The sequence below is a fragment of the Pongo abelii genome, chromosome 10 (assembly GCF_028885655.2).
Source record: "Pongo abelii isolate AG06213 chromosome 10, NHGRI_mPonAbe1-v2.0_pri, whole genome shotgun sequence".
Taxonomy (NCBI): Eukaryota; Metazoa; Chordata; class Mammalia; order Primates; family Hominidae; genus Pongo; species Pongo abelii.
This window is the reverse complement of record NC_071995.2, coordinates 80,148,498-80,170,906: the sequence shown is the minus strand read 5'-3', so window position 1 is coordinate 80,170,906 and position 22,409 is coordinate 80,148,498. Positions and strand designations below refer to the sequence as shown.

The 22,409-nt window shown below is 35.3% G+C and overlaps 1 long non-coding RNA gene across 1 annotated transcript in view; it reads right to left on the bottom strand.

Annotated features, from left to right (window-relative positions):
• Positions 1-202: 202 nt before the first annotated feature.
• Positions 203-22,409, bottom strand: part of LOC112135724 (uncharacterized) — a 42,398-nt gene continuing 20,191 nt past the window's right edge. The window contains exon 3 of the long non-coding RNA XR_002916950.1: positions 203-904. This is a non-coding gene — a long non-coding RNA (uncharacterized LOC112135724). The remainder of the gene's footprint in view (positions 905-22,409) is intronic.

Sequence of the window (22,409 nt, the reverse complement as noted above, 5' to 3'; positions counted from 1 at the left end):
GTTCAAACCTCCAATTCCATGATATGTGGAAACATAAGCCCTTTTTCCAAGTGTTGCATGAATTTATTGGGGCTTCTGTGGTTATGGTTTCTCTACCCTTGAGCTCAGGTTTCTGTACATGCTGTGTTTCACCCCACCCAACTTATCACCATTCACAAGACTTATAGGGAAATATCCTACAAGAGAACACTCATAACTAAAGTAGTTCCATAGAAGATTGATTAGGAAGGATATTATAATGAGGTGCTGGAGTTGGGGGAGGTAAGGCTGAAGTAATAGAAATAACTAGAAAGGAGACAGTTGCTATTGGATTCTTCTTAAAAGCCTCCTGTTGCACACCGTCTCTCTGATTCTTCTGACTTTCTTGCTGTTCTGTCTTTGTCTCCTTACATTTATCTCTCAAGAGCTGAACAAATTCCTTTCCTTGTCTCCTAGAGAAAAATTTAGTCACAATTGTTTGTTTCTTGGTTTTTCCTGATCCTAATGTCTATAGTACCTAACCTCTGCAGAAAGTAGCTTAGCACAGTAGTTACCCAAAGACATTTTTTTTTCCTTAGGTAAGTTCTTACTTTGTCTTGTCCATACGACTTTTGTGAAGGAAATGTTCTCATGTGAATGAAGCAGAAATGCTTTACTTGCAATAGCTGAGGTTTACATTCCCAAGTTAGGACTGCAGGGGGTGTCCTGAGGCTGATGTGTGTACCCAGCTCTTCACAGTGATGTCCGTATCAGTTGCCACATTCACTCTATGATACAGCTACCTCTGCAAAAGTAGAACAGCATTTTCATAGGCAGGGGCATCTTTCTCTAGTTTCAAAGGAACAGATTTACTACTTCCAACTTTATAAGAAAAGTGGGTCTTTTCCTTTAGTTTAAGAAGAGACAAATATAACCTCCAAAATCACTGAAAAAGAAAGAAGTGACGATTGTGTTACTGGTTTTTGCAGTATTAGCAAAACCCGACATTTTTTATATAATAAATTACTGAATTTGTATTGCTGTACCTTCAAAATAAAATTACATTTATTATACAATAATTTATAAATTGAAATATATGTTATCAAGTCAGAGGATAGCTTCTTGTAATATTTTTGCAGAAATATTATCTGTAAAAGACCTTATTTCCAGAACAGGGTCATTAATCCAGAATATCTGAATAGTTGTCTTAGAAATGCTTCATGAGTTACAGCAAAGAAACCAAAAGTAATTAAAAACATTTTATATCTTGGCAGGTGAACAGGGCCAAAATAGAACTGAAAAATTAAAATTAACCCAATGGTGGTTGAGATTTTGCTTTCCATTTCATCCTCAATCCATCCACTTTCTGTGAATACACCAGCTCACACACACATAACCATTTTTGAAAGATAATATAGAAATATTTATTTTTGCAAATAATATGAGCTGAGTCCACAAAATGCCCAGACATTATCATAGACCTTACATGCTTATACTTTAGAATGTCTCCATATCTAAGAATAATTTTACACTGTTGCTTAGCAACAATCTGGTCATTTAATTCAAAAGCTATTTCTAAACTACAAAGCCGTTTGTGAAAAAAAAATCAAATAATCTAATTTTTTTGTGTGTATAGAAAAAATGCAGAGAAGGTCTTCTGTTTTGCATAAAGGGACTATAGTATTAAATCTGGAAAATAACACTGACTGAATTATTTGTTATAACTTTTAAGTCTTTGTATTTAAAATATTAAAAATAATGAAGTCAAGTGTCCTTTGCTCTGCTTATTCAGTTGCTGGTTAATGTGACATCGAATTTATATCCTAAGTTAAATGTGTCTGGGAGCTAATATTTTAAGGAAAGCCAGTTGAAAATGTGGTCCTTTGGGTTTTGTTTGTTTTGTTTTGCCTGAAGAAGAAAAGATTAAGGAGGTACTTAATATTTAAAACACATAAACATGTATTATAACCATAGTACTTATGCATCTATTATAGAAACTTGCTACATTCTACCTGGTATTAGAGTTTTCTACATATTTTATCTCCCACACTATTGACTGTACTCTTTATAATCAGCTATCCTTTCTTATTTCAGTTTTCTATAATCTATTATTGTCTTGTATAAAACAGGCACTTCATAAATATATATCAAGTTTAATATATTAATAATAGTGATAACAATAATAACAATGACATCTTTGACCAGTTATCTATGTGCCATGCATTTTACTAATGATCTATTTTAATGGTAAGAACAATTATGGCTATTTTTTCTGTTTCTATCAAGGACAGAGAAGAAGAAAATCTTAAATTATAGCTACTGTAGAGGTTGGGAAACACTAAAATAGGTTACCAAGAACTTGCATTCTTCCACATTGTGATAATAAGGTAAAGTTAAATGCTTATATTTTTGGATACTAATGGGTTTCCATAATTTTTTTTCACAAACTTAGATCTCAGGCCACATCAGGAATAATAATTTATAACATAGTGCAGTGGATATTTGTTGATTTGACCTGTGTCAAATTTTGTGTCACTGTTTTTGGCGTTTTCTTTTTAACCTAGGAAGTCTTCTCTCCATTCTCATTTTGTGTAGTTTCAGTGGGACAACCCCAGCCCCCAACTCGAGAAAGAGGAACATAAGCCAGGCCTTGTCTATGACAGTGGCCTTCCCTTTGGCTATGGTAATCGAGTTAGCACTGTATAGTACATGCCGCCACAAGGGAAACAATTGGTAGCACTATTGTAACTGGGGAAAAAGGTGTGATCTTTTTATTGGGATTGCTGAGCTGGTTGAACTAAAGTCTAGAGTTACTTTTGGTCACTATTTCTTCAGCAATGTCTTTCTGAAAATGAATCTAGGGCAGAAGAAACATTGCCAAGGCAAATATCACAGAATAATTGTTGCAGTTGTGAAAGGAAAATAAAAACATGGGAAAAAATTCACTATGCCTAAAGGAAAAAATTAAGCTGAAAACTGAGTCACACAAAAAACTGCTTTTCCTTTTGTTGCTAAGCAGATAGCTACAGGTTAAAGGTTAAATCTCTCCACAGGTAACTACTCTATGTTCACCCTATCTTATGTAAAGTGCCAATTTACTGAGTACGAGAGGAATATGTAATTGACTATTCCCCTGCCTGCTCCCTTTCTGTTGCACTTGTGGATTACCGTATACTCCCTCCTTCCCCTCCAGCCCACTTTTCACCCTTTAAATACTGAACTTCTCAAATTCATCTTTGGAGAAAGTCATAGACCACAGACAGTTTCTGTGATTTTGTGTTCTTTTCTTCCAGGCATGTCTTTAACCTTGGCAAAATAAACTTCTAAATTGATTGAGTCCCGTCTCAGATACTTTTTGGTTTACACTGTCAATATTCACCAATAGATGTTAAAATCATTGAGTGAAAGTTTGAAGAGAAAAATGATATTAACATAGTCTCAAAGTGTCTCCCTTTAGTTATCTATCAATTGCAAAGGGGAAAATGTTAATTTTACAATGGAAAAACCTGGTAGAGAAACCTTAACCAAGTAATCAAGGTTAACATTGACAGAAATAATATATATTGGCACTGTGTTCCCCCAATAATATGTACTTACAGGGGAAAAATAATTACCTCTGTTATTCGTGCCAAAAGTGCAAAACCTCAATCTAATCATAAAGAAACATCGGACAAAGACAAATTCAGGCACATCTACAGAATAACGGACCAGTACTTATAAAAGGTACCAAGATAATGAAAGGTAAGAAAAGACTGTGGAATTGTCACAAATAGAAAGAGACTAAAAAGATACAACACTAAATGCAATGTGGCAGCCTTGATTGGATCTTAGAAAAGAAAAAAAGACTTTCAGGGAAAAAAACTACCTGATGAAATTCAAATAAGATCTGTAGTTTAATAGTCATGTTGTAACAATGTTAATTTCCTGGTTTTAAAATTATGGCTATCTAAAGTTTTAACAGTAGAGAAAACTAAGGAAAGAATATATGTGAACTCTTTGTAATATAGTCCCCATATGGTTTGGCTGTGTCCCCACCCAAATCTCACCTTAAATTGTAATAATCCCCACATGTCAAGGGTGGGGCCCATTGGAGATAATTGAATCATGGGGTGGGGGGGGTTCCCCCATACTGTTCTCCCGGTAGTGAATAAATCTCATGAGATCTGGTGGCTTTATAAATGGGAGTTCCCTTGCACACACCCTTTTGTCTGCCACCATGTAAGACGTGACCTTTCTCCTCCTTTGTCTTCCAACATGATTGTGAGGGCTCCTTAGACATGTGGAACTGTGAGTCCATTAAACCACTTTTTCTTTATAAACCTCCCAGTCTCGGGTATGCTTTTATTAGCAGTGTGAGAATGGACAAATATAATTCCCAGTGTTCTTATAACTTCTAAATGTATTTTAAAATAGAAAGTTAAAGAAACTGAGTGAAGAGATTAACAAAAATAGACTCCTGGTAATTGTATCTACCTCTGTCCAGCCATATTTGAACACAAACCTACCACTATACTTTTCAGGTACATGGGTCAAAAAATTATGTAATCATTTTAATTGGGTTTCTTCTCACTTCCATGCAAAAGAGATATGACTAATATATATTTGTTTTTTTCTCTGGTGAATTTACTGTGGCCTGTGTAGAAAATACCTCATTACCAATGAGGTGCTTCACACAAGGGAATTTTCCAGATAACTTCTATACTCAAGGCAATAATTTTTTCAGTTTAATAATCTTGCATGGAGGCTTTTCTATAATGTACTTTTCACTTTCCTGGCTTTGCTGTGGAGTACACAGAAGATGATTTTTATTCATTCAATGACTTTGAGTCATCACTCTGAACATAAATCATCTTGTATAATAATAGCATGTGATGGCATCATGATCAATTGAGGTGTGGAATTGTATGTTTCTTTTCTACATTAATTGGCCTCTGCTAAGGTTTTTTGTCTATATTTATAATTTCTGTGAATCTTTCTCAGCTTATATGGTTTTATACACATTTTTCTGCTCTTAAACTATATTTAGCAGTTCTTCCCCCTGTGGAACTTGCTGCTACGTATCTGCCTTAGAGAACACAATCTTAATAAAATCACATCTAAAATAATAGTCGTGCTTTGAATGAGGATCTCTCATATAATCAAAGTTCCTGTATTTTGTGCTGTTGATTTTGGCCAAAGAGATTGGTTGGTTTTGTTTTCTTCATACTAATAAGTATGGACTATGGTCTAGAAGGGTGAATTTAGTGAATGTATGACCTTGGAATATGAGAATATAGTTTTATTAGAAATTAAGGTTTGTAGTTTACATTATTATTAACATTTTTTAGCATTTGTTTTCTCAATAAGTCATCAGTATACTGTTCACTATGATACCTTTTCCAAAATGACCTATGAAAAAATGAACATCACATATAACAAGAACTAAAGGTAGTTCCCTTGGGCAGATTAAATGTTTCTCCATGTGCCAGGGCCTGTGATTACTTTGATTAGTTCTTCCTGCTTACAGAACTATTCATGACGTGTCTCTTATGACAGGTCTTTTGTCCTTGCTGATGTGAATTTAGAGGCTTTTCTTTTTCTTTCTTTCTTTTTTTGTATAAATTTGTCCATTCCCTACAGCCAGCTTAAATGCCCATCCCTTTTTATCTTGGTCTCCTTCAAAATTTGTCCCTTGCACATGTACTGAACTTGTAATTAATCTGAGCTGATTGCACTTTTCTTCACTGCCCATATGCATCTATTATTATCCATTCTTCTTTTTTTTTCCTTCCTTCAAGCCAGCACCAGCTATACTGTGCTGTCATTTCCTTGGCTTGGAATCAATTCTCTTTTGCTGCCAAGTGCCATAGATCCTATAAAGTGCTCTGTTGCAGTAGTAATTTTGTTACCTAATATAAATGAAGAGCAAAACTTCAGAGCCGTTACTATAAATAGCATAGAGCTTCTCAAAAGTCTCCCACTGATTGTTCATCAGGCTGATTTAATCTCTACTAATAGTCTTAATTCATAAATGGACATTTTAGCAATCCATTCTGGATTTTTTCCCACCACAGTGCAAACTAATTTTTCTTATTGTATGTAGAGAAATAGCTCTTCATTGTTTGTTTGTTCATTTTAGAACATTTTTATGTAAATATGTCTAATCCCAAAGAGAAAAAAGGAATTAAAAAGAAAATCCAGGATTTCCCATTATTTCTTATCTTTGTGAACTATTTGCCCCTTAACCTTTTGAACAGAATATAATTTGGAGGACCTCCTTTGGTACATTTTGTCAATTAGGATCATCAGTTGGTAAGCAAATATATGGACCATTGACTATACTTAGGGTGTAGTGTTTAGTAAAAGGGAAATGATGCACTGATGTAATGGAGACAATCCTGGGCTGGGAGCCAGAGAGGTGAGTTTTAGTTCCAACTATGCCAATATATTTCTGTGCGCTCTTGTGAGTTTACTGTGTCCTGTCTAGAAAATCCTATCTTCTGAACATAGCTAGGTATGACTATGTGAACTTAAGTTGCTTCCATCTCTAATAGTTTATGAGTCTAGTATACTGTGTTCCTTTAGAAATTCACAATTTGAGATGGAGAATGATGAGTTCTGTTGTCTGCAGTTCCTATGAGAATTTGTTGTCTGCAATTCCTATGAGAATTTGAAGTAAAGGAATGATGTCTTAGCCTGTGTTTTGTCCCAACTTCAAGCATAGTCTGAAACAGAGGTTCCAGTTGTTTCCCTCTAACACACAAATGACAGACGGCATTCATATTCAAGACATGATCATAAGTCTACATGATATTATGAAATGTTCCATGATGGTAACTTTGACCTTTTTTCTTTCATATTAAAATCCAATGACACTATTGAGTCTGCTTTTAAAAATGTATTAAAACGTCTTTTTCAGATATTATTAAAACACAATATGTCTTTCACATATTTAAAGTGTAAAATTTAATAAGTGTTGACATATGTATATTTCTAAAGAATTATCACCACAATCAGGATAATGAACACATCTATCAACTCTAATTATTTCTCTGTGCTTCTTTATAATCTGTCTCATCTGCTCCTCCATCATCTTTCTTCATCAATAAGCAGATATTGATCTTATTTCTCCCATTAGAGATTATTTTATATCTTCTAGAAGTTGAAACAAATTGAATCAGTAAACAAAAAGATATTAACACTATGGCAGGGGGTGGTCTGGCTTTTTAAGCTGCAGAATTGTTTTTATATTCATCCACCTTTTGTGAGTTCATAACTTTTTAAGAAATAGACTTTGTTTTTTATAGTGATTTTAGGTTCACAGGAGTATTAAGCAGAAGGTACAACAATGTTCCCTATCCCCATCAGCCCTGACACATATGTAGCCTCACCTATTATTAAGATCACCCATCAGAGTGGTACACTTATTACAACTGGTGAACCTATGTTGACACGTCATTATTACCCAAGGTACATAGTCTACTCTAGAGTTCGCTCTTGTGTTATATGTTTTATGGCTATACATCAATTTATGTTGATATGTATTCATTATTATGATATGGAGTAGTTTCACTGCCCTGAAAACCCTCTCTGCTCTATGTAGCCCTCACTTCCCACTAACTCCTGGTAACCAGTGTTCTTTTTAGTGTCTCCATAGTTTGACTTCTATAGAATGTCATCTGGGTAGGCAAGTCAAACTTAAGCCAAAAGAACAAAGCTGGAGGCATCACGCTATCTGACTTCAAGCTATACTACGAGGCTACCAGTAACCAAAACAGCATGGTACTGATACCAAAACAGAGATATAGACCAATGGAACAGAACAGAGCCCTCAGAAATAATACCACGCATCTACAACTATCTGATCTTTGACAAACCTGACAAAAACAAGAAATGGGGAAAGGATTCCCTATTTAACAAATGGTGCTGGGAAAACTGGCTAGCCATATGGAGAAAGCTGAAACTGGATCCCTTCCTTACACCTTATACAAAAATTAATTCAAGATGGATTAAAGACTTAAATGTTAGACCTAAAACCATAAAAACCCTAGAAAAAAACCTAGGCAATACCATTCAGGACATAGGCATGGGCAAGGACTTCATGTTTAAAACACCAAAAGCAATGGCAACAAAAGCCAAAATTGACAAATGGGATCTAATTAAACTAAAGAGCTTCTACACAGCAAAAGAGACTGCCATCAGAGTGAACAGACAACCTACAGAATGGGAGAAAATTTTTGCAATCTACTCATCTGACAAAGGGCTAATATCCAGAATCTACAAAGAACTCAAACAAATTTACAAGAAAAAAACAACCCCATCAACAAGTGGGTGAAGGATATGAAGAGACACTTCTCAAAAGAAGACATTTATGCAGCCAACAGACACATGAAAAAATGCTCATCATCACTGACCATCAGAGAAATGCAAATCAAAACCACAATGAGATATCATCTCACACCAGTTAGAACGGTGATCATTAAAAAGTCAGGAAACAACAGGTGCTGGAGAGGATGTGGAGAAATAGGAACACTTTTACACTGTTGGTGGACTGTAAACTAGTTCAACCATTGTGGAAGACAGTGTGGTGATTCCTCAGGGATCTAGAACCAGAAATACCATTTGACCCAGCCATCCCATTACTGGGTATATACCAAAGGATTATAAGTCATGCTGCTATAAAGACACGTGTGCATGTATGTTTATTGTGGCACCATTCACAATAGCAAAGACTTGGAACCAGCCCAAATGTCCAACAATGATAGACTGGATTAAGAAAATGTGGCACATATACACCATGGAATACTATGCAGCCAAAAGAAAGGATGAGTTCATGTCCTTTGGAGGGACATGGATGAAGCTGCAAACCATCATTCTCAGCAAACTATCGCAAGGACAAAAAACCAAACACCGCATGTTCTCACTCATATATGGGAACTGAACAATGAGAACACTTGGACACAGGAAGGGGAACATCACACACTGGGGCCTGTTCTGAGGTGCGGGGAGCGGGGAGGGATAGCATTAGGAGATATACCTAATGCTAAATGACGAGTTAATGGGTGCAGCACACCAACATGGCACATGTATACATATGTAACAAACATGCACGTTTTGCATATGTACCCTAGAACTTAAAGTATTTTATATATATATATTTTTTTGTATATATATAAAAAGAATGTCATCTACGCAGAATCAGACAGTATGTAGCCTTTTCATACTGGCTTCTTTCACTTAGTAATAGGCACTTAAATTTATGCCATGTCTTTTCATGGCTTGGTATTTTACTTATTTTTAGCACTAAAAATATACCATTGTCTAGATGTAACATTTTGTTTATCCATTTACCTGCTGAAGGACATTTTGTTTTCTTCCAGGTTTTGGCAACTATGAATAAAGCAGCTATAAATAGTTGTGTGTAGATTTTTATGTAAATAAGTTTTCAGCTGTTTGGGGTAAATACCAAAGAGTGATTGCTGGATGGTTTGGTAAAAGTATGTTTAGTTTTGTAGAGAAACAACCAAACCATCTTCCAAAGTTTATTTTGGAACCATTTTGCTTTCCCACCAGAAATAAATGAGAGTTATGATTGCTCCACATCCTCACCAGCATTTGGTATTGTCAGTGTTCTGAATTTCTGCCATTTTAAGAGGTATATCGTGGTATTTCATTGGTGTTCTAATTTGCATTTTCTGATGATACATGTTGTGGAACATCTTTTCATATGCTTAGCTTCCATCTGCATATGTTCTTTAGTGAAGTCTCTGTTAAGGGCTTTGGACCATTTTTTAACCTGGTTGTCTGTTTTCTTATTTTTCAGTTTTAAGAATTCTTCATATATGTTAGATAACAGTCCTTTATCAGATATGTCTTTTGCAAATACGTTCTTCCTATCCGTGGCTTATCTTTTCGTTCTCTCAAAAGTGTCTTGCTAATACTAATGAAGTGCTGCTTATCACCTTTTTTCTTTTATGGCTTATAACTTCAGCGTTGTATCTAAAAGTTTATCACCAAACACATGGTCATTTAGATTTTCTCCAATGATCTCTTCTAGGAGTTTTTGGATTTTACATTTAGTTCTGTGATCCATTTGAGTTAATTGTTTTGTGTACAGATTCATTTTTTGTGTATGTCTATTCAGTTGTTTATTGAAAAGGTTATATTTTCTCCATTGTGATGCATTTGCTGTTTTGTGAAAGATCAGTTGACTATTTGCATAAGTCTATTTCTGGGCTCTCTATTGTGCTTTGTTAATCTATTTGTCTATACTTTCACCAATATCACACTATCTTGATTACTGTGGTTTTATAATAAGGCTTAACGTCAGGTAATGTCAGTCCTCTAACTTTGTTCTTCTCCTTCAATATTGTGTGGCTATTCTGGGTCTTGTGTCTCTCCACATAAGCTTTCGAATCAGTTCATTGGTAGCCACAAAATAACTTCCTGGGAATTTGATTAGGATTGCATTGAATCTATAAATCAAGGAAAAACCAGGCAGCTTTACAGTATCTAATCTTTAAGTCCAAGAATATGGAATATCTCTCTACTTAGTTCTTTGACTTTTTTCATTAGTGTTTTGTGATTATCTTCATATAGATCTTGTACATATTTTGTTAGATTTACATCTAACTCTTGCATTTTGAGGGGTGTTAATTAAATGGTTTTTGTTTTTAATTTCAAATTTCACATGTTATTGCTAATACAGCCATCAGTATTGGTGGGGGATTGGTTACAGAATTCCTCATGGATACCAAAATCCTTGAATATTTAAGTCTCATGTAAAATGCTGTACTATTTGCATATAACCTATGCATATCTTCTCATATACTTTAAATACTCTCAAGATTACTTATAATACCTAATACAGTGAAAATGCTGTGTAAACAGTTGTTATATTTTTTAGAGAATAGTGACAAGGAAAAAAATCTGTACATGTTCAGTACAGACACAACCATCCATTTTCTTCAGGTATTTTTGATCTATACTTGGTTAAACCCATAGATGTGGAACTAACAGATGCAGAAGGCTGACTTTGTATAGGAAAGTGATTAATATTTTTGTATTCTGCAAACATGCTATAATTAATTGTTAGTTCCAGAAGGTTTTTTTTTATTTAAGCTTTTGGATTTTCTACATGGACAATTATATCATCTGTAAATTCAAACTGTTCTATCTTTTTCCTTCCCAATCTGTATACCTTTATTTCCTTTTCTTGTCTTATTATTTTGGCTAGAACTTAGAGTACAATGTTGAAAAGCAGTGGAAGCATGTAGGGCTTACAGTACAATGATGAAAAGCATGTTGAAGAGCAAGGATAGGAAATATCCTTGTCTTGTTTCTAATCTTATTGGGAAAGCTTTGAGTTTCTTAACATTAAATATAATGTGGGACTTTTGTAGATGTATGGTAGATCTCTATAATTTATTCATCATACCTCAATGAAACTTTGTATTCTTTGATCAACATCTCCCTATTTCCCTTCAAACCCTAGCTCCTGACAACCACCATTATACTCCCTGCTTCTAATGGTTCAAGTTTTTTAGATTTCACACATAAGTGAGATCATTAAATATTTATCTTCCTGTACCTAGCTTATTTCACTTAGCATAATGTCCTTCCGGTCCATCCCTGTGTCACAAATTACAGGATTTCCTTATTTTTCAAGTCTGAATAGTATTCCGTTGTTTATATATGCCACATTTTATCTCTTCATCTATCAGTGAACACTTAGACCAATTCCACTCTATTGTCTGTTGTGAACAATGCTGCAATGAACATGGAAGTGCAGATAGCTCTTTCAAATACTGATATCATATCCTTTAAATATATATATCCAGAAGTGGAATTGCTGGATCATCTGGCAGTTCTATGGCTAGTTGAGGGAACTTCGTACTGTTTTCCATAATGGCTGTACTAATTTACACTTCATCAACAGTGTACAAGGGTTCCCTTTTCTCTCTATCCTTCTTATCTCTTGCCTTTTTATAGCATTCATTCTAAAAGGTGTGAAGTGATATCTCACTGTGGTTTTTATCTGCATTTTCCTGATGATTACTAATGTTGGGCATTTTTTCCTACACCTGCTGGCCAATTGTGTATCTTGTTTTGAGAAATGTGTGTCTAGGTGTGTTGCCCATTTAAAAAAAGTCAAGTTTAATTTGCTTTATTGCTGTTAAGTTGTTTGAGTTCTTTATATATTTTGGAAATCACCCCCTTATCAGATATATGGTTTGCATATATTTTTTTTCACTCATGTGTTGTCTTTTCGCTCTGTTAATTGTTTTATTTGTGGTGCAGAAGCTTTGTAGTTTGATGCAATGACATTTGTCTATTTTTGTTCTGTTGCCTATTCTCTTGAGGTCATAGCTGAAAAAATTATTGCCCAGATCAAGGTCAAGAAGCTTTCCTCTGTTTTTTTTTTTCCTAGCATTTTTACAATTTCAGGTCTAATATTTAAGTCTTTAATCCATGTTAAGTTAAGTTTTGCAGGTAGGGTGAGATAAGGTTTCAATTTTATTCTTCTTTATGTGGATGTATTAGTCTATTCTTACACTGCTATAAAAAAACTGCCTGAAGCTAGGTAATTTTAAGGAAAGAGGTTTAATTGACTCACAGTTCAGCATGCCTGGGGAGGCCTCAGGAAACTTACAATCATCGCAGAAAGCAAAGGGGAAGCAAGACACCCTCTTCACAAGGTTACAGGAAGGAGAATGAATGAAGGAGAATCTACCAAGCACATAAAACCATCAGATCTCATGAGAACTTACTCACTATTATGAGAACAGCATGGGGGAAACCACCCCAATGATCCAGTTACCTCCATCTGATCTCTCCCTTGACATGTGGGGATTATGGGGATTATAATTCAGTATGAGATTTGGGTTGGGACACAAAGCCTAACCATAAGAGGGGATATCTAGTTTTTCCAGATCAATTTATTGAAAGTATTATCCTTTCCCCATTGTGTGTTCTTTTGTCAAAGATCAATTGACTGTAAATACTTTTTATGAAATGATTTTTATATAGCAATTACTATGTTCCTTGCCTTCATGTTTATTACTCACAAAGTATAGATAATGGTTTCCAAGACAGGATGGTTTATTCCAAAATAACATTCAGTCCCAAATTGTGAAAGACAGAGAAATAAAAAAGTCATGACATACAGATTCTTTGCCCATTCATAGAAGTAAAATTCCTGATCATAATGGGAAGCGTGGATTTGGAAAATCAAACTAAATTCCTTTATGGCTAATTTATATCTTTCTATTTACTTCCATATTTGGTGTTAGAATCTTCAGTATGCTCCAATTAAATAGAATTTTAAATGAAAATGTTCTTTAAAATGAAATATAATACGTGATATAATTTGGATATTTATCCCCACCCAAATCTCATGGTGAAATGCAACCTGCACTGTTGGAGGTGGGGCTTGGTGAAAGGTGTTTGAATCTTGGGGGCACATCCCTCAGGAATGGCTTGGACCATGCTCTTGGTGATAAGTGAGTTCTCTCTCTGAGTTCACATGAGATCTAGTGGTTTAAATTAGTGTGGCATCTCCCACCCCACTGTCTCTCTCTTTCTCCTGCTTTTGCCATGTGATGTTCCTACTCTCCTTTCACCTTGTGCCATGATTGGAAGCTTCCTAAAGCCTCCCCAAAAGCGGATGCTGCTATGCTTCCTGTATAGCCTGCAGAACCATGAGCCAATTAAACTTTTTTTCTTATAAATTATATAGTCTCAGGTAGTTCCTTATAGAAATGCGAGGATTGCCTAATATAATACATAATCCTTAAATATGTAGTATTCATTACCTTTACATTATATAATAGAAGTTAATTTAATCTAAGTGTTTTCTAATACCTATACCAAATCTGACCATTAAAGAAATAGTAAATTGGAGGGGTGTGACAAAGAAAGAAGTACTTTTTTGATATATTGAATACATTGAAAATAAGTGAATAAAAACACAATAGTTTACTAAGTAGCAGGAAGATATGGCACAGAACTTATGACAAATACTAGAAGCCCAACAACATCTCTTCATTACCTCATTCTTTAATATTTGAGCTTATAGATTCTAGCTGGTCATATGGTTGTATATACAGGCTACATTCCCAGCTTTCTCTGTAGTTGATGTAGCTGTGTGAATAAGTGCTGGCCAATAATCAGCTTGGACTGCTATAACAAATTATCATAGACTGGAAGGCTTAAACAACAGAAAAGTATTTCTCATAGTTCTAAGGGTCTGGGAAGTCCAAGATCAAGGGACCCACACATCCAGTGTTTGGTGAGATCAACTGTGCAAACCACACAGAGTGTAGTTTGCAGAAGAATCCTTGGAAATAATAGGTGATTTAGTTTTGTTCCAGCTATGAATGTAAAATCTCTGGATTTTTGTTTTTTGTGTGATTAAAAGACATTGCAGGACTTGAGCAGAGAAGTGTCATGATCTGACTCATGTTTTGAAAAGATGGCTCAGAATGGCATTTAAAACCAATTACAGAGGGGAACATGAGTGGAAACATGGGAAATCATTAGAAGATGATTATAGTAGTGCTATTTAGAGATCATATTGGCTGCAATGGGGTAGTAAATGTGGAGGTGGTCAGAAATAAGATTTGTGATATATTTTAAATAGAGGTTGATAAAACTTGCTAATTGATTGAGATCTAGTTTTAGGATATAATTAAAAGAGAAGAATGGAGGATAACTTCTAGTTTTCTGACCAAACCTACTTAGTGAATGATACCATCATTTTCTGATATGGAAAATTCAAGGTCAGGAGATTCCATGGGTAATCAAGAATGCTGTCTGGAACATGTTAAATTTGAAATGCCTCACTGGCAGCCAAGTAGAATTGTCCAGTAGGGGTGTAGATTTGTGTAAAAGATTGGGACTGGAGACTTAGATGTTGGAGTTATCAGCGTAATGGATGGTATTTACACTTACCCCCTATACTTTCTCATCTCTGATGTTTGTTAAATGTTTTCCCTTTTTGAGTAGTTATTCCCTATGTTGTTTTGTGCATTTTGACTGAGTGTATATGTTGCTTCTATTAGTGGTCAATTTTGATTTACATACTTTGGTAATTCAGTCTTCAAATGTTGTGGTAACACCATCTGGAGTCCCTGAGTTTGCAGTGCTGTGATGTGTCACATATATATTGTGCCTGGAGCAGAGGAGAATTTGTTGTGGTATCTCTTTAGAAACATTGCACACAAGATATACGATTAGGCTCTAATTGGATTAAGTATGTAGAGAATGCACTTCTCTTATACTGGCTGACTGTAAGGACCATGAATTGAAAAACATTAAAGTTTATTTCCCTGGTTGCCCTGCAATCAACGTAATTGTAGCAGCCTGCTTCTTAAATAACTGGATGATCTTGAAGTCAAATTATGCTCAATAGGAGAAGGTAGTGGGAATAGAATTAGGAGTCAATACTCTTAAATTCCAACACTCTTTCTTCCTCATTTTTGACCCTTCATATTCGTCTCTTTTTTTCCTCAAAGTATTTTGGTCACATCCCCCTTTGGCACCTATATTTTGTCTATATGATTGTTTTGTGGGATATATTTTATTGTTTTTACCAGCTTTTGAACTCTAAGTTATACTATCACCTTGTTTTTTTAAAATCCAGTGTGCCTATAGCAATGATTTATGTAAAATAGATGTAAGAAAATGTTTCTTCACATCTCAAATCAATTTATCAATGATATTTGCTTTTGTGTTTGTTGGTATTATCAGATAATTTCTTAAGGCTACCAAATGATCTAAATCTAAATAAGATGATACTGTCTTTTCCAAAGTAGTAGACAGGATCAAATGAAGGACATAAAATATTGATATCAATATTAGGACACCTTAAACATGAATTTATAATGCCATAACTTTAAAGGATTTTAAAAGTGGGTTCCAGAATGATTGAGGCTATAATAAATGTTTTCACTGCTGTAACATTTGTTATTGGTCTTTAACTGACTTATCAATAAGTTTTTTTCCCTACATTTTATTTACTTTTGAGTTCCTTGATATTAAGTTCAAAATAAATATTTTTAAAATCCTTATTCCTTACATAATAAATTCAAGAATAAATTAAATAACAAAATTATTAAGCAAATACAGATTTTTGTTTATATTACATAAGATCCAGCCCAAACTGCAGAAATTTGTGCAGCAAAATAAATAAAGTATTATTAGATTGTAACTCACAGTATAAAATAAATATGAGTTCATATTGACAAAAAATAATGATTAATAAATTCATAAGTGGGGAAGAGAAGACAAATTTTCCATGGTGAAGAATTGCAAATTAATTATGTAGATACTTCAGTCTTAAGGGGGTAAAACAACTCCCTACTCATTGTGTATAGGCTGCACATGGGAGGCTTAATGCCAAAGACTAAGGTATGAGAAAAGGAGGAAAAGAGTAACTTACAGTGGAAGCACCTAACAAGTGCAGCCTCAGCCACAAGATCAAGGTTAACATGAATAGCCATAAATCATGTTGATAGCATATTTTCTTGTTATGAAGTAATTAAAAATGGTATGTTATCACTGTGGTATTCTCCGCTAAAACCCACAATACCAGTAAAATCCCAAGAAAAATGTCAGACAAATTCTGATAGAAGAGCATCTTACAATGCATCTAACCAAAACTCCCTGAACTTATCAAAGTCATCAAAAATAAGGAATGTCTGAGAAACTGTCACAGCCAACAGGAGCCTAAGGAGATGTGACAATTAAATCTATTGTGATAACTTGTGTAGAATCCTGGAATGTGAAATCTAAGAAAACCTGAATAACCTATGGACTTTAGTTAATAATAAGGTGTCAGTTTAGGTCTATTAATTATACCACATGGGCCATACTAACATAAGATGTTCATAATAAGGGAGACTGTAGACAGGGAAGATGTGGGGGCAGAACTTATGTGAGAAGTTCCTGTGCTAATTTCTCTGTAAATCTAAAACGATTCTTTAAAAATGAAATCTATTAGTAGTTGAGAATGGTGAATAGGAGTATGACTAGACAGAAGATAGTAGGGATGACAAGTTTTTTGGGGCACAGTCCAAGTTGGTCTGGTGTCTGGAATGAGACTGGGGCCTAATAAAAAGGAGCATCCATACAGAAGCTCAAATGGGCTGTACCCTGTAGCATTTTGAGGAAAGGCCTGAATTCTGAGAAAGGAAAGTGGTAAAAGTATTGTCCAGTCCTTTTTAAGTTGCTGGCTGAGCTTGGTGAGGTGTGTTTTTAAAAGACCATTAGTCCGTTCTACCTTTCCTGAAGACTGAGGACCCTAAGGGATATAAAAGTTTCACTGAATACCAAGAGTCTGCTCTTGTTTACACTGCTGATTTACACTGTTTCTCCAAGCCATCACAGCTGATATTTCCTGATGCTATCCCCAAACTGCCACTCTTAACTCTTAAAGTAAATAAATAATCTTTGCTGGCAGGACTATGCTGAATCTCCTTAGGCACTCTCTAATTAGACGTCCTGGGTCCTCCCAATTCTTAGACCTTTAATACATGTTTTTCTCCTCGTATTCCATTTAGTTTTTCAGTTAATACAAAACTGTATCCAGGCCATCACCAATAATTCTAAATGACAAATGTTTCCTCTAACAACCCCATAATATCACCCCTTACCACAAAATCTCTCCCACTTCAGCTTAATCTCTCCCACTCTAGGTTCCCACACTGCCCCTAATCCTGCTCGAAGCAGCCCTGAGGAACATCGCCGATTATCTCTCCATACCACCACCAAAAATTTTCGCCATCCCAAAACTTTACCACCATTTCATTTTATTTTTCTTATTAATATAAGAAGACAGGAATGTCAGGCCTCTGAGCCCAAGCTAAGCCATCATATCCCCTGTGACCTGCATGTACACATCCAGATGACCGGTTCCTGCCTTAACTGATGACATTCCACCACAAAAGAAGTGAAAATGGCCGGCCTTAACTGATGACATTATCTTGTGAAATTCCTTCTCCTGGCTCATCCTGGCTCAGAAGCTCCCCTACTGAGCACCTTGTGACCCCCACTCCTGCCCGCCAGAGAACAACCCCCCTTTGACTGTAATTTTCCTTTACCTACCCAAATCTTGTAAAACGGCCCCACGCCTATCTCCTTTTGCTGACTCTCTTTTCAGACTCAGCCCGCCTGCACCCAGGTGAAATAAACAGCCTTGTTGCTCACAAAAAAGAAAGAAAGAAAGAAAGAAATCTATTAATAATGGTAATCTTAGAAAGCAAAAGAGGAAGACAGGGAGTGAGGCAAAGAAATAGTGCATAAAGTGGATTCAATGTCCTGTTACTTACTGGTCCTGAGATGTAGGTGTCTACATTCAAGAACCCAAGAGAAATCTCTAAGAGTTAAGAAGAGCCTCTAGCCAACACAGGTAGCAAGGAAAAAGATACTGTAGTTTTACAGTCATACGGAACTGAAACTGGCAACATCTGAATAAGCCAGGAAATAGATTCTCCCCTAGAGTATATGGCAGGACAAGGAACACATCTCTGCTGACACCTTGAGTTTAGCCCAGTAATACCAATTTGTGACCTACACACCTGTGAGGTGTAACACAATGTGTATTGTGTTTAGCTGCTAGTTAGTGATAATTTGTTACAGCAGCAATAAAGATGTTCGTGCTGAAAGTGGTTCCAAAAGAACAGATTCTTAAGCAAGAATCTTCTGAATTAGTTCTTTAATCTAAATAGATTCTTAAGCATGAAACTTCTGAACTAGTTCTTTAATCTAATTAGACTGAAAGTAACTAAGGATTCAGTTTTCAGTGCTAAAAATGACACCAGCACTTCATGGCATAATGTGGTAAAAGAAATATGCAAAATAATGCTATTGAATATCCCTAATCAAATACCTATAGAGGGTGAGGTTCTGTGTGATCATGTACTTAATTACTGCCTTAGAATGTTTTAGTCAATAAGAAGAAATTCTGTCTATGGACATCAGCTTCAGTCCACACCCAAGAGTTTCAGCTTTTGTTGGATAGCCTGATCAACGGCTATTGGACTTGCTCAGTTGACTCCTTCAATGAGAAAACCGATTACTTACCATACATCTATGGAACCCTGACTGATGCAGTCATGATCAGGATTTTTTTTCTATTATATTTGCATATTTACTTAAGAAATATAATAACCATTTTAACAAATTTAACAACTTGTACTATAATATATTGATTTTCATCAAAAACTATGTAGATTTTAACATTTTTCTTAATCATTTTCAGACTAAATTATATTAGAGTTGGTTTCCTTAAGAATAGGTGTGATTTTAACTAAAGTGAAAACATGAATTATGTTAAGAATTTTTGCATTTATGTTCATCAGGGATATTGGTCTGTAGTTTTCTTTTTTTGTTATGTCCTGTCCTGGTTTTGGTAGTAGGGTGATACTGGCTTCATAGAATGATTTAGGGAGGGTTCCCTCTTTCTCTATCTTGTGAAATAGTGTCATTATGATTGGTACCAATTCTTCTTTGAATCTTTGGTAGAATTCAGCTGTGAATCTGTCTTGTCTTGGACTTATTTTGTTGGTAATTTTTAAATTACAATTTTAATCTCTGTTTGTTATTGGTCTGTTCAGGGTTTCTAACTCTTCCTGATTTAAGCAAGGAGGATTGTATATTTCTAGGAATTTATCCATTTCCTCTTGGTTTTCTAGTTTATGTGCATAAAGGTGTTCATAGTAGCCTTTAATTATCATTTGTATTTCTGTGGTGTCAGTTGTAATATCTTCCATTTCATTTCTAATTGAGCTTATTTGGATCTTCTTTTCTTGGTTGATCTTGCTAATGGTTACCACCTTTTTGTTTTTTTTTTTTCTTTTTTGTTTGTTTGTTTCAATTTTATTTAGTTCTGCTCTGATCTTGGTTACTTCATTTCTTCTGCTGGGCTTGCATTTGGTTTGTTCTTGTTTCTCTAGTTCCTTGAGGTGTGACCTTAGATTGTCTATTTGCTATCTTTCAGACTTTTTGATGTAGGCATTTAAGGTTATGAACTTTCCTCTTAACACCACCTTTGCTGTGTCCCAGAGGTTTTGATAGGTTGTGTTACTATTATTGTTCAGTGCAAAGAATTTTTAAATTTTCATCTTGATTTCATTGTTGACCCAATGATCATTCAGGAGCAGGCTATTTAATTTCCATGTATTTGCATGGTTTCGAAGGTTCCTTTTGTAGTTGATTTCCAGTTTTCTTCCACTGAGGTCTGAGAGAGTACTTGATATAATTTCAGTTTTCTTAAATTTATTGAGACTTGTTTTGTGGCCTATCATATGGTCTATCTTGGAGAATGTTCCATGTGCTGATGCATAGAATGCATATTCTGTGATTGCTGGGTAGAATTTTCTGTAAATATCTGTTAAGTCCATTTGTTCTAGGGTATACTTTAAGTCCATTGTTTCTTGCTGACTTACTGTCTTGATGACCTGTCTAGTGCTGTCGGTGGAGTATTGAAGTCCCCCACTATTATTGTGTTGCTGTCTATCTCATTTCTTATGTCTAGTAGTAATTGTTTTATAAATTTGGGAGTGCCAATGATAGGTGCATATATATTGAGGATTGTGATATTTTCCTGTTGGACAAGGCCTTTTATCATTATATAATATTCCTCTTTGTCTTTTTAAGCTGCTGTTTCATTATAGGTTGTTTTGTCTGCTATAAGAATAGCTATTCCTGCTTGCTTTTGGTGTCTATTTGCATGGAATGCCTTTTTCTATCCTTTTACCTTAAGTTTATGTGAGTCCTTATGTATTAGGTGAGTCTTTTGAAGGCAGCAGATAGTTGGTTGGTGAATTCTTATCCATTCTTCAATTCTGTATCTTTGAAGTGGAGCATTTAGGACATTTACATTCAATGTTAGTATTAGATATGAGGTCCTGTCCCACTCATTGTGCTGTTTGTTGCTTGATTACCTTGGGTTTCTAAAAAATTTGTTTATTGTATTTTGGTTGTAGAGGTCTGTGAGATTCATGCTTTAAAGAGGTTCTGTTGTAATGTGTTTCCAGGATTTCTTTCAAGATTTAGAGCTCCTTTTAGCAGTTCTTGTAATGCTTGCTTCATAGTGTCAAATTCCCTCAGAATTTGTTTGTCTAAAAAAAGACTGTATTTTTTCTTCATTTATGAAGCTTAGTTTCACTGACTCCTAAATTCCCGGCTGATAATTGTTTTGTTTAAGGAGGCTGAAGGTATGGTTCATATCCCTTCTAGTCTGTGGCATTTCTGCTGAGATACCTGCTGTTAATCTTATAGGTTTTCCTTCATACATTACCTGATGTTTTTGCCTCATGGCTCTTAAGTTTCTTTCCTTCATCTTGACTTTAGATAACCTGATGACTATGTGCCTGGGTGATTATCTTTTTACAATGAATTTCCCAGGTGTTCTTTGACCTTCTTGTATTTGGATATCTAGATCTCTAGAAAGGCTGGGGAAGTTTTCCTCAATTAGTCCCCCAAATATGTTTTCCAAGCTTTTAGATTTCTCTTCTTTCTCAGGAACATCAATTATTTTTAGGTTCAGTCATTTAACATACTCCCAAACTTCTTGGAGGCTTTGTTCATTTTTATTTATTCTTTTTTCTTTGTCTTTGTTGATGTGGGTTATTTTGAAAACCTTGCCTTCGAGCTCTGAATTTCTTTTTTGGCTTGTTCAATTTTATTGCTGCTGAGACTTTCCAGTACATTTTGCATTTCTCTAAGTGTGTCCTTTATTTCCTGAAGTTGTGATAGCTTTTTGTTTATGCTACCTATTTCACTGAAGATTTCTCCCCTCATATCTTGTACCATTTTTTTATTTCCTTAAGTTGGGCTTCACCTTTCTCTGGTGCCTCCTTGGTTAGCTTGATAATCGACCTTCTGAATTCTTTTACTGGCAATTCAGGGATTACTTCTTGGTCTGGATCCATTGCTGGTGAGCTAGTGTGATTTGGGGGGTTGTTAAAGAACTTTATTTTGTCATATTACCAGAATTGTTTTTCTGGTTTCTTTGCATTTGGGTAGGCTATGTCAGAGGGAAGATCTGGGGCTCAAAGCTGCTGTTGAGATTCTTTTGTCCCCCAGGGTGCTACCTGGATGTAGTATGTTCCCCCTTTTCCTAGAGATGTGGCTTCCTGAGAGCTGAACTGTAGTGATTCCTATTTCTCTTCTGGATCTAGCCACACGGCAGGGCTACCAGCCTCTGGGCTGGTACTAGGGGGGTTGTGCACAGAGTAATTTGATGTGAACCATCTTCAGGTCTCTTAGCCATAGATATTAACACATATCAAAAAGATAATCCACCATGATGAAGTGGGTTTCATATCAGGATACAGGGATGGTTTAACATATGCAAGTCAATAAATGTGATATGCCACATAAACAGAATTAAAAACAAAAATCACATGATCATCTCAATAGGTACAGAAAAAGCATTTGACAAAATCTAGCATCCATTAATGGTTAGA